The sequence below is a fragment of the Panicum virgatum genome, chromosome 1K (assembly GCF_016808335.1).
Source record: "Panicum virgatum strain AP13 chromosome 1K, P.virgatum_v5, whole genome shotgun sequence".
Classification (NCBI taxonomy): Eukaryota; Viridiplantae; Streptophyta; class Magnoliopsida; order Poales; family Poaceae; genus Panicum; species Panicum virgatum.
In genome coordinates, this window is record NC_053136.1 from 16,716,288 (window position 1) to 16,729,982 (window position 13,695).

Below are 13,695 nucleotides of genomic sequence, written 5' to 3' on the forward strand. Positions count from 1 at the left end.
TATCGCTTAAAGCATGGACGGCAAAAAAGATCAAATCAAAGATCCACTCTCTCCCTCTCTAACCCTAGCAAATCTCTCACAACTAAAATAAGAGGACCTCCGAAAGTGAGATGCAAATATGTTGACTACCCACACGGTCTCTCTCTCTATATATATAATCTCCACCCTGGGTATGGAATAGTTATACCCGAGCCAACCTCGAGTGCGCGTCCCACCCATCTGCGCGCCACCCCTGACGCAACCAACCTCGTACAGGGCGATGCCCACCACCTCGCTCGCTTCTCCCGCCCATTTTTTTCAAGCGCACCAACAACGCGCGCTGGTTGACGCGCTGCCGCCCATCACCTTGCGCTTGCTTCTCCCGCCTTTTTTTTCAGGCGCACGTTGGTGTGCCAGTTTGACCAAGCGTCCTCTCCTGCCTACGGAAAAAAGGTACAAGCCAGGGAATCGGACATTTGTTCTCTCCGATCTGCATGCATGGCAACGTTATCCATACAAGAAACCACAAAACAAATCTCTAGAGAAGGGAAACAGAGGTTGATGAGACCAAACAAGCGCTAGGATAGGAAATTGATTCGTATGCCCAGAGCAGCAGAAAACAAAAGGTTTTGTGCTCCAAAGAAACAAAATGTTTTGTAGTTGCGCGATATACAGACAGTAATGTTTTGGTTTACTAATCTCATATACCAAAACATGTTGATGCTAAAATCTCATTATCTTACAAACACCACACATTTTTCTAAGCCAGTTCATAAATACCATAAACACAGGTGGAGTCGAAATGGCATCACCTGCCACTCCGAACTATATTTTTATAAGAATCTATACACATAGGCTCGAAACATACCATCCATACATGAAACTCAGAATCTATCTACTGTACAACTGATGCTTTCTGCACAAAATCCATCAAGTGATGAACAAGGGGAACTATCCCTAAACACCTGATGGTGATGATGGGTACTGCTGAAAGATGGCACTGTCAATAGAGATCGTGGTGTCTACCACATCTGCAAAAAAAACATTTTAATATACTGGCCTCATTGCCATTTTAATATACTTGGCACCTAAAAAGCGCTGCAGTTCAGATTGTGCTGCTGGATCTTAGTCTGGTGTGCTTCCAGCAATTTCTAAGTTCAACCTGCTTTTCCATGATTGTCCAACCATATCATTCATCCGAATCGCAGCAGCAATGCACCTGTGTATTTTTAAGAAAAAAATTTCTCCAATCCAGTCTAATGGTTTAAGGTTTCCAGATCTTTTGTTTACTTTATTCTTAGATTCGGTGAGCCATTTCAGTTTAGCCATGATTATTCCATTTATGCAATCATGCTGACACTGTATAGAGGGGCTCAATATTAATAGTAGTGCCATCAAAACTAAAATAAAGCAACAGAGATTACTAGATGCCATCTAACCTACAAGGTGTCATAAGCAAAGTAACAGTGAGCAACCTTAAAACTTTAACATCATCCCATAAATAGTATCCATGAACAATCGAGTATTAATCAGCTGCAATGAACATGTAAATATTTAGGTCAAACAAGGTCCAAAGGTATACATGCACCAGAGATTTCATAATTTAATGGCAAAGAAAAGGACTGAATATACTAAGTAAAAAGCTATGATCAGCACAAAGGAAGAGCTTCATTTCTGCATATTCTTTCTCCATATAAGACATACAAAGCATGAATTAGGGCACCTCCAGTGTGCATGGAAATCGAACCGTGATAGGACAGAGCAGAACTTTGATTCGATTTAGACACTGCAGTGGTCAAACGGAATCAAAAGATTACTTGCATCAAATGCTAAAGGCAAGTCGAACCGAGGTAGTTAAATAATGGGCAAAAAGTAGTGCGCTAGTACAATGTGCTCATCAAGACTACAGCTTGAGGATGGTGAGATAGAAATGGTGTATTTTATTATATGATGGATCCCTAACGCGTTGCTGTGATTACGTTTGATTCAGTAGAAATCGAACAAATCCTCCGTGGCACTACCTTTTCAGTTGAGTTCGATTTGAACACTGGAGATGCCCCTATGAAGTAGATTTAGAATACAGTGACAGACCTAAGCTAAAAAACTCCTTCACTAGCCACACAAAAGAACAAAGAATCCAGTTATTATCCAAATCGGAAGCTGCTCGAACACCACCCTGCTCGGGTTGATATGCATATGTGGACCAATCTGTGCTGAGAATCCATTCAGCAAAATCGACAGTGTCAGGTGCAATACCCACTGAAATGAATACGGCAGGGAAAACTAAAGAATAATGAAACAAGGAAAATTATGATGCAGCTACCGATTGCAACAAATTATAACCTAATTCGAACTAAATCTGGATGAATCATCAGTACGAAAGAAAAAATGTGACCAAAATTAAGGGGAATCGAATGGAGTGAGGATAGAGGAGCACCTTGCACTAGCGGGGGAACCACCAGCGACGATTCATCAAAGAATGAGCACCGGCAGACAAATCTAGAGCTTGCACGGAATTAACCGTAGGAACAACAAAAGATGAGGGGGAATCACCTGATCAGAGAGCAGGCTGGAGGAGGATCGACAGCGACGGGAGGAGTGAGCGGCATCGGGAACGGGAGGGCGTCACCTTGAATGCGGGGATACACAGGCGATTCATCCACGCCGTGCCATCAATTCCTCCATGACCTGAAGGTAGGCCAGGGGAGGATCTCGTCGGTGGGCCATAGTAGGATCTCCTGGGGGTGACGACGACGGGAGGACGGTCTCGTGGAATGGCGTTGGGAGGAGGGATCACCGTCGGAGGAGGGGAGCGGCGATGGGAGGAGGTGCTGCGTCGGGATGAGATGCGGCGTCGGGAACGGATCAGCAGTGACGGGAGGCGCCAGACTCCAGATCGGCGATGGGAGGAGCATCAGCTGGGGTTGGGCGGCGCCAGTCCCTGACGATGAGAGGAGCGGCGTCGGAAAATGTATCTGGGCCGGGGCTGGCTGGGGGAAGGGATCGCGAGCTGGGAGGAGAAGAAACCGCTTCGGGGCGGTGGGGGTACGCAGAAAAGGAACCGGTGCGGCGGGGAACCGAAGCCGGGCGCCTGCGCGGCCCTGGGGGCGGTGGCTAGCTCGGGTATGGAATAGCTTATTCCGTACCCAGGGTACCCAATAGACCTATATTATATATATATATATATATATATATATATATATATATATATATATATATATATATATATATTTGTGTGTGTACGCTGGACAGAAGATCAAAACGTCCTTACGTGAAGCACATAACCCAAATACCCCTCCGAGGTAAAATCGTCCAACTTTTTATTGGAGCCCCGGACAGACACGTTGCCATCACGACTTTACTTCGCCTCGACGCAAGCTTCGCGATGACGCAACGTGCCCTCCGCAACCGCCATTTGGCTGTACCGGACATGCCCTAGGTTTTGAGGCCCAAATCGGCAAACTTGTCGCCGCTCGGTTTTGAGGCACAAACTAGTAATCCTGCCGCTGCTTGATTTTGAGGTCCAAATCGGTAAACCTGCTACCTCTGATATTGTCGTGTGTCCGGCCTCTGCCAAGCTTCGACGCCTTCAAGTCTTTCGCACTCCCACCGTACGGGCAACCTACCTGACTTGCTATCGCCTTCCTTCTTGACTTGACCGACATCGTCTTCATCATATCCATGTACTCTTGCTCTTCCGTGCACCACGTGCACCGCCAATGACTCCGCCTGGACTTCTCGGGTCCCTCGGACCAAGCCTACTCACGTTCACCCTTCACTGCCCTTGGTCAATCGGCATGCACCTTTAGCTTGACCTTCACATTCCGTCGGCCACCACGTCTCATCCTATGCCTGCATGTCATGAGCCAAGAGATACATCAAATCCATACAACGTTGTCAAATACTCATTATCCGAGGGTGACCACCATTAGTCCTCAATCTCCCCCTTGATGAGTGCATTGACAACACCCAACACAAATTCATCATTTAAAAAGATTAAAGAAGAAAAGAAAAGGATCTCATCCAAAATATCCAAAAACCAAGTGAAAAAGCAAGCACAAGATCTCTAGAAATGAGATGTCTCGGTTGCCAAAAACAAGGGCAAAAGCTCGACACAACTGAGACAAAATATATCATCCCTCAAGAAAAAGTCAAAAGGGGCCAATACCAATCATGTGCAAATTGAAAGCTCCAATCAAATGTTGATTCCCCAAGAAGAAGTAAAAAAACTCAACACAACCAGCACAAGAGCAAAGGAGGACACACAAAATCTCATAAATCAGGCAGTCAGGGCCCACTTGTCATCTAGCCAGGGGAAGATGAGCCCGGGGAAGGCTCACCTAGGGTCGGCCAACTTCAAGGTTCAGCCGAACCTGGAACAAGTCTAGATACATTCCGAGGAGGAGTCGCGGCCAATGCACCTGATCATCTTTCATATGTGTTTTTGGCAGGAACTGACCTCTATTGGCACTCCTTAGCCTAACGATTACTCCGCAAGCGCATAGAGACCAATTGCAGCTTTCACCAGGGAGTATACCTTGGATATTGAATCTAAGGAACAGTAAAGCCTTGACCCGACCTAGAACTACTCAGCCAAACACACCAAGAGAGAGAAGGTAAAAGGTAAAGGGTAGAGGGTCTAACTCCAAATAACTTACTACTCTACCTTGCTACGAGCTAGCCACTGGCTGGTTCTGCTTTGGCGGCCTCAGGAAAGGACTTAGACCGGGGTGAGAAGGTAGTCCAATGGTAGTCGGCAACTATTGCTATGAAAACACCCGAACGTGGTGGACTACGAGGGACGGACAGGGCTGTCACCACCTGCCGCCTATCACAATGGTACCGTGGGGTGGAACACAACCTGAGATAGCTAACCAAGCCTGGGCACCTCGCCCACAGCTATCGAGCTACTTGCTCCTACATTGTACTTAGAAAGCAACCTCAAATAAGTAGAACTTGCTACTTACACAGACTCAGGATCCCGTAGATCAAAGAAAGCAACTAAACAAGTAACTAAAACAAAAAGTAAAGCTAGCGAGAAACTGAAGTTGAGACGAGAAATTTACTCAATGATATATTCCTCCGAGGTGGGTACAAAATATGGAGTCAGACCGAGAAAACTCAATGATGTATCCGCTCCTTTAGCTTTGTTTTCACCAAAGCTCTCACCTCACATTCTCCCTATTCTAAAAGAGGGGTAAGTGAACACTTCTTTCAAGTGGATGGTGTGTATTACAAGTGAGGGGTAAGTGATATATGTATAGTGCTTCCAAGGTCAGTAGTTGGCCGGTAATCCAGTTTGCGTCACTTGGAAGCAAGTGTGGTCGGTGTGCTTAACCTACAAACAAAGCCTGAAGTCCAAAAGCTGCAAGGTGGGGCCAGCCGGCCTAGGAATCGTGCCATCTAGCACCGACCTTCCTCTGGATGGCTTGGATTCTCTCCTAGAGCCGGTTGACAGTTGCTCGGGCGTTTTCCACGTGGGTGTTAGGCCGGCCGGCCTCACCACGGACGGTCAGCCTTGCTCTGGCTCATCTTGGCCCTCCGTTGCTCTGTCACATTGATCAATGGTTGTGTGTTGTCACTCAAGTCGGTTTGGGCCTTGGTGTATTGATTTGTCTCTACAAATGGACCCGACTTAACTTGGTTCAAGCCTTTCGGTCTCAACTAGTGATTCTTGTGCGAGACACCCTTGGATTGGCTTGATCTTGTGCTCAGGACCATTGATATGAAGTTGTACGACGAAATTCCACGGGGGGTAGGCCGGCCGGCCGGCCTGGGATTTTCCCTAGTTTGGCTCGATTTTGTATATGTTATTCCTGAATTCAAATATTCACCAAAACTTGTGGAACTTGTCAATATTAGTAAAAATTGCATGATTACGGTCTTGAAAGTATGAAATCCGAAAGAATGTTGGCGATAAATTTCATCGAAAATGACCGCCAACAACCTCCACTAGTATAAATAGGGCTCCCCCACAACACACACACACACACACACACACACACACACACACACACACACACACACACACACACACACACACACACAACTCAAGACTGTCCCTCTTGCTCTCTTAGACTAGTGGAGCTAGGCTAATATTCTTCCTTTAACAAATCAAGTCATCCTCGGCGTTGGAGAGAAATCCTCAACTTCTAGTATGGCTTTGTATTCTATTTGTTAGCACTCTATTCATAATATAGAGCTTTGCCAGGGTGGTTATGCTATCTCGATAGTTTATCAATCTGTGCTCTGGTGTACCATGAGTTATGCTAAGGATATGGTTAGGCCAGATAGTCTGGATACGGATATCGGTTTGTTGTGCTTTTGGGCTTGCTCTAACGTTTTGCTTGTTCGTCCAGAATGTGGGAGTCCTGGGGACTCTAAGGTAGTGACCTCGTACACAAGCGTGGTTCTTGGGTAGGCGGGATCCTTCGGATATGACCGTGCTCTACGGTGTGATTGAGGTAGACGGCAAATGGTGACAGTCCTGTCCGTCCAACTTAACAGCTGTGTTGCAATTAGTGCACTCCCCAACATTCGACTTCGGTGTAGGAATTTATGCAAATATGTAATGGGACTGGATGTTCACTAGTGTGGGACATTCTCCCCGGTATCCTATTTTTTTTTGACACCTGCAGCCCTAACTATCTGCTAACCTTTGCTTTGAATAAATGCACTAGGACCCTCTAATCTAGCATAAGTTCTGGCTAACTTAACATAGGATAGTTTAGTTCAATCTGTTATTCTTTATCTCTTTGATTTCTTCGTCCTTGAAAGTTGGATGTGTGTTTGTGTCACATTCCCCTTGCTTATTTCTTTATCACGACTTACCCCTGTCAGAGCTATGCCTATTTCTTAAGGAACAATGTCAAGGTTAATGCTAAGTATAGTACTGCAACATCCCAGAAGAAAAACACAAGAATCCTCTAAAGAATTACAACACTACAGCACAAGAACATAACAGAGTACGCGGAAGCAACATAAATCATTCAAATAGATTAACAAAATTTCACTGGAGTGAGATAAACATTTCACAAAATGAACCATGCGAGAGAATTTAAAACAACATCAGAATCTCCACATCCAAATATTTTATTATAAAACATTTGTTCAACATAAATGGATAAGTGTGTGCACACGTGCTGCTACTTCCATCCCAAGCATGCAAAGTCCAAGCTCAAGCACCTGTAAGGAAAAATCAAAATGTGAGGTTTATGGAAAACCTCAGCAAGCAAACTGCTTTAACCAAGCAATTTAAATCATAATTTGATTAAACATTGGATTAATAATTTCATATAAAAGAAACATCATACTAAGATAGTGTAACTTCAAGTAGAGATTTTCATAATGATGCTTCAATGCACATGCTAATGATGCCATGGAATTGATGACTTCACTTCTACCCACAAATTCCAAGGAAGGAAGTGAGAGCTGCAACCACATTACTATATCTCAACGCGCGTTGCTGTACCGGTACTTACCACACCAATCCGGCTATGGTTTCTTCATATGCATATGCAATATGAGAGTGCAAAAAGTGTGATTGCAATGCATCAACTTCATATACCTCCAAAATTTATAACTCCAAGAGCAATGCCACAAGTGAAAAAACATATAAATCCACAAATAAAACAAAATTCAGATCTTATCTGGCTAGTGTGAGCTTCTGAAATTTAATGGAGGCAATTCAAATAACAAAGTTAAAGCGAGTAGACCACATCACTGTGTTTACTTGCCTTCACTGACCACCTTTTCACAAATATATCTCAGCACCAAAATAAGCACACTTCAAAATAAAGACATCGAGTAAATCAATCCTAAGCCCAAACTCAACGTCCTCACGTCAACATATGCTAATCTAGTGAAAACAGCAACACTATTATTTCTCTTTTTTAGACTCTTTAATTCTGATGGTAAAAAATTCTGATATTTTTTTACAAGAAGTATAACTTCATAGCCTACAACTTCATAGTTATCAAAAAGTATACGAAAAAATATTAACATTGGGTAAAATAGAGGTGAACCTTAATCTGACATTCTTATAGATTCTGCAGAGCAGTTCTATTGAGACAGTCATAACTGAAGATCCAAAATTCGGATGAATATGATCTTTACCAATCTGGAAAGATTATGAAATTATCTGCAACTCTTATAACTACGAGAAAGTCGAAAAACGCCATTAAGAGTTCCTAAACTTCATGTTAACAGACACTGCCTAGAATTACAAGACTGAAAAACAGTCAGATTCCATCCTTAGTTTCTCCCTCATCTTAAATCTGATTGAGGTGTTCCCTGTGGCCATGGAAAGATCTCTAACTCTTTTCCAACTCATATAAAGGTTTCATATTTTTTGAGATCATTAATAGAAGAAAAACTGTCACGAATTGAAACTGCGCAGATTGATGACGTGCTGACAATAGCGACGAGGACAAAACCTTAACCCTAGTGCAAATGGCGACTAATACCGCTATTCCCATGAGCTAAAAACTTCTAAAACTAGGGAGAAAATAAGTTCCACAATAGGAACATATCTAACCTAGAGTTTAACTTGAAAAGAGCGAAGGCGACGGCGATGACGGCGACGGCGATGACGGCGACAACTACGGCGATTCCACTCTGTTTCCCCTTCTTCCTTGCATCCAGCCTCACTGCACTACACCACACAAGGCGGGCACCATCATGAACAGTGAGAAAAAGCCATGGAGATGGGAAAAATGGAAAGAGGAGAGGAATCTCAACCGGTTTCTGGAGAGGAACGGCGAGGATCGACGACAACGTGCCCTAGTTTCCCATGTGTTCTCTTCTCTTCTCTTCCTCTCCCCTTCTCTTTTCTCGTATGGAGAGTGGATTAGGAAAAGGGGGTACTGTAGTGCGAGTACTGTAGAGTGGCCTGGCAGTCCAATAGCTTAAAAAAAGTTATAACTTTTTTATCCCAACTCCAAACACGACATCTAAATAGTCAAACGAAAAGTACTCGACGAGCTCTACGCAACCACAGTGTCCGTTCATCCATTCGAGCAATGGATCAAAATGTTTAATTTTAGGTATCAACTTTACGTATTCCCATCTAGAAAGCATATTTTGCCCTTTATTCATCTTGGGTGTTACATTCTTCCCTCCTTAGACGAATTCGTCCCCGAATTCAGCATCACTAGTGCAAGAGTGGGGAAAAGAACCACATATAAACAACTAATTACTCACCAGACTCGAAGAGCTCCAGATATTTCTCGTGCATTTGCGCCTCCAATTCCCATGTGGCTTCCCGCTCGGACTGATTAGTCCATAGCACCTTCACATACTTGATGGTCCTATTCCGCATAATACGATCAGAAAAATCCAATATGCACACTGGATGACACTCCATAGTCAAGTCCTGCTGAATTATCACCAGCTCAGCATCAATCTTCTATTCTGGATCCTTCGGATACTTCCTCAGTATCAATACATGAAACACGGGGTGCACACCACTCATCGACTCAGGCAACTGCAAACGATAAGCCAAGGCTCCGACTCAAACAGTAATCATATACGGCCCAATGTACCTCGGGCTGAGCTTTCCTCTAGTACCAAAACGAACAACACCTTTTGTTGGCGACACCTTAAGAAGAACCTCATCACCAACTGAGAACTCTAGATCCCTCTATCTGACATCTGCATAGCTCTTCTAACAACTCTGAGCGGTCAACAAGTTCTGATGGATCTCTCGTACCTTATCATGAGTCTGTTGTACCTAATCCGAACCAACCAAAGAATTCTCACCAACAACATCCCAACAGAGTGGTTAAATACACCTGTGGCCATTTTGATACTAGCCCAATAATAGCTATTATAAGCAAACTCTACCTAAGAAAGTGGTCTTTCCAGCTACCATTCCAGGAGAGGACACAAGATCAAAACAAGTCTTCTAAGGTCTGTATAGTATGCTCCGACTGACTAACCATCTACGGGTGAAAATCAGTGCTTAGATCCAATGTGATGCCCAAAACACTATGCAAACTTCTCCAAAAATTAGATACAAATTTATAATCTTGATCAGAAACAATAGGCAAACTTCATAGTCTTCATGGTAACCAAATGGGCAACCTTTGCAAGTCTATCAATTACAACTCAATAGCATCCTTACGCCTAGGGGAATGTGGCGAACCAACCACAAAGTCCATTGTAATGTTCTCCCATTTCCTCGTAGGGATCTTCAATGGTTTCGACAATGCAGCTGGCCTCTGATGCTTAGCTTTCACTTTCTGTCAAATACCACATAAAGCCACATATTTTGTAATAATCAACCACTTTCCGCTTCCACCAGAAGACTCGCTTTAAATCCTGATACATCTTAGTCTCGCATGGACGTACCATATATGAAGTGTGATGAGCTTCCCTCAAAATAACCATCTTCAACTCAGCTTTTTGTGGCACACATATATGACGTCCAAAATAAATAGTGCCCTCAACCTAAGCTCCCGGGGTTTACCTACCTCAATGCGTTTGCGGATAGTTGAGAGTAAGCGATCTTGCAACTATGCCACTCGCATTGGCTCATGCAGCGGTGACCGAATCAACAACCGAGTCTCCTCATAGACAGCACTAGCATAAAAGAGAAAAATAACCATATGGTCTAAGTCAACTATCAAAGACCTAGTAACATGTGGCAAACTCATACTCGCTACACTTATCTTTTACAAGGAAAAAAATGAAAACATAAAAAGTAAAACTAATTATTCATAATACAAGAAAAAATGAATAAAATCTTAAATACTCATTCACATCATATACTTATCACATTCACATGTATATTTTTCATATATGCAGACCGCACACTTTGTTACAAGAAAGAATCCGCAATCTCCACATTATGACTCTCTCTTTGTGTCTCTCTATGTATCCTTGTATGTGTCTATATATTTGTCTCTCGCGAATGAGAGAGAGAGAGAGAATGTAGACATTGTAAATTCTTTCTTATAATCAAATCGAGAACACATGCTTTTCAAACAATTTGAATAATTCATTCGTAATACAAAATAATTACCAAGTATACATTGTTCCACTTATAATAATTATTCCTTTTAAAATTTGATACTCACATTAGAATCTATACATACTCACATTGTAATATATATATATATATATATATATATATATATATATATATATATATATATATATAAATACTCACAATGTAATATGTACTCTAATTCTAAACAAAAATCTTGTATACCTATTTGTAATATCAACTCTCTATACAAGAAAATCACATCAACTCTCTATACTCATCTAGATGGACTAAAACAAGTAAATCATATCTATATATGCACAGCTAAAAGTACCACATTTGAGTTCAAATGGCATAAAAATCTAGAAAACTTTCTCAATCTAAAACCTCACATTTCTCTATTTCTAAACCATAAAATGAGCTACGCAAGAAACGAATGATGAGAGGAACAAGCTCCTAACCTTTACAGCTGTTGAATGGACGGGGAATCAAATAGTCTTCACAAATCGTGGAGGAAATGGGCAACAACTCCCTCCACCCGAGCCAAGAACAGCAAGAACATTGAGCTGAATGGCTTGGGCGGGGGGAGAAAGAAGGGGATAAAGGGTCGGGATTGTTTTGTCCCGGTTGGAGCCACCAACCGGGACCCAAGGCCACACATTTATCCAGGTTGGTTGCTCCAACCAAAACAAAATAACGTACCTTAACAAAGACACATGTATGACATTCGGTCTCAGTTGGTGGTTCCAACCGGGATAAAATGCCCTGTGCCCTCATGCTGCCCGGCTAGCCGTTAGATCCGAGACTAAAGCACTATTTGGTTCGGGGCCTAAAGGCGGCCGGGACAAATGGCCTAGACCATAAGCCTAGTCTGTAGTAGTGCTAGTCACTTTTCTTTGAAAACAATAATTGTATATGGAAGTGTATTGGCAATTTTGACACGTGGTATATGCCTGTGTGCAACCTAGCCGTGTAGGATCTTCATGGTAGCTTCGACCCAACACATGGGGAAGAATGGCTACCAAATAAAGTCACAGCGCCTCACCGGCCATGAGGGCTTTCTGTAAAGGTTACCTACCACGAGCACCATCCTTCAGACTCGTACCAAAGCTCATCGTAGAAGTTTAATTATATTTGACCGCTGTTTACTTGCTTTAATTTGCAGCGATGACTAGAATAATAGATGACAGCGGAGAGTTGTGATATTGTGAGGCGTGTGTGAAGCCAAACGGACCACAGACAGCGCGCCGTGCGGAGGATTATACAATAGTAGCGATGCATGGACACCAAAAGCAGACGTAGTGGGTTTGTGTTTGAATCAACACACCAGTAGTGTACGACCACTTGCTCTCCACTATCGAACCAGGCATCTTAAACCAATATACTACCTTCGTCTCAAATTACAATTCATTTTATTTTTTGTAGACACATATATTTTACTATGCATTTAGATGTACACTGTATTTAGATATATAACAAAAAATATGCTTCAACTATAGCCAAAGTCTGGATAACCCCTAAACTATCGTTTGGTTCATTTCACCTCTAAAACTATGCATTTTGGTTCAAATTACCCCCTAATAAAATTTGTTTTTTTTATTTCTCTATGCTTAGGTGGAGTTTTAAGTTGAAATTTTACAAGATATATAACAGTACACAACATAACGCATGCTAGAAAAATATATCATATTTTTTATCAATATTTTGATAGTTAGAATATTTAATAATAAATTAATAATTAGATTTCAAAATTATATTAAAACTAATGGTAAAAATTATACTTTTTTTAAATATTTATTGTGATGCCCACTACTACCCTGCAAAATTTGAAATTAAAATGCAACTTGTGTATGGAGTAACAAAAAAGATAAATTGTATTATGGGGTAAAATAAACTAAATGACATAATTTAGGGGGTAAATTGAACCAAGTTATAGTTTAGGGGATATCCAGACTTTGGCTATAGTTAAGGGGAGTAAATTGAACTTTTTCCTAGCAAAAAATATCAAACGAATTGTAATTGGGATGGAGGAAGCAATAACTATGAAGAGCCTCTATCGAAGAAGAATCAAGAAAGCTTCCACAGTCACCATGTGGTCAGATATATTGGCTGGATATTTCAGAATGCCATATGTAGAAGCTCGAATATTAAAATATTCCTTTATCTACAAAAGTATGGTTTGATATACGATCAGTTCTTGTTACTGATGTACCTGGCTATTGTTATATATAATGGAAGAAGTCCATTTTTGACCATCCAACTTTTGTCTCAGTTTGGTTTTGGCCATCGAACTCCAAAACCAGTTATCTTTGCCATCGAACTATCAAAACCGTTCAAATTTGACCATCGGGGCTGCTTTGATGGGTGGTTTCAGTTTTTTTATTTACAATTAAGTCCTTAGATCTTAAAATGATTATTACTTTTTGTCCGTACCTCCGATTTAGGTCATTCTTGCGGTCACATATTCGTAATGGTGAGCTTTATCTTTAAAAATATTCTTTATACTATTTTATCACTATTTGTTATATTATTCTTATGTTATTGTGTAAAAACAATAATATAATAAAAATAAAACAAATAGTTACAAAATAATATAAATAATATTTTAAAAGATAAAACTTATCGTTACGAACACATGGTCACAAAAATCACTTAAATCGGAGATACGAGAAAAAATAGTAATTATTTTAAGATAGATCTTAAAATGGAAAAAAATAGTAATCATTTTA

General features: G+C 41.5%; 1 long non-coding RNA gene across 1 annotated transcript; it reads right to left on the reverse strand.

Moving 5' to 3' along the window:
• Positions 1 to 594: 594 nt before the first annotated feature.
• On the reverse strand, positions 595 to 3,140 carry LOC120697593. Its single transcript, XR_005684557.1, has 2 exons — positions 2,417 to 3,140; positions 595 to 2,192 (listed from the first exon to the last, which is right to left on the reverse strand). It is a non-coding gene; the product is annotated as an uncharacterized LOC120697593 (long non-coding RNA).
• Between the last annotated feature and the right edge of the window lie 10,555 nt (positions 3,141 to 13,695).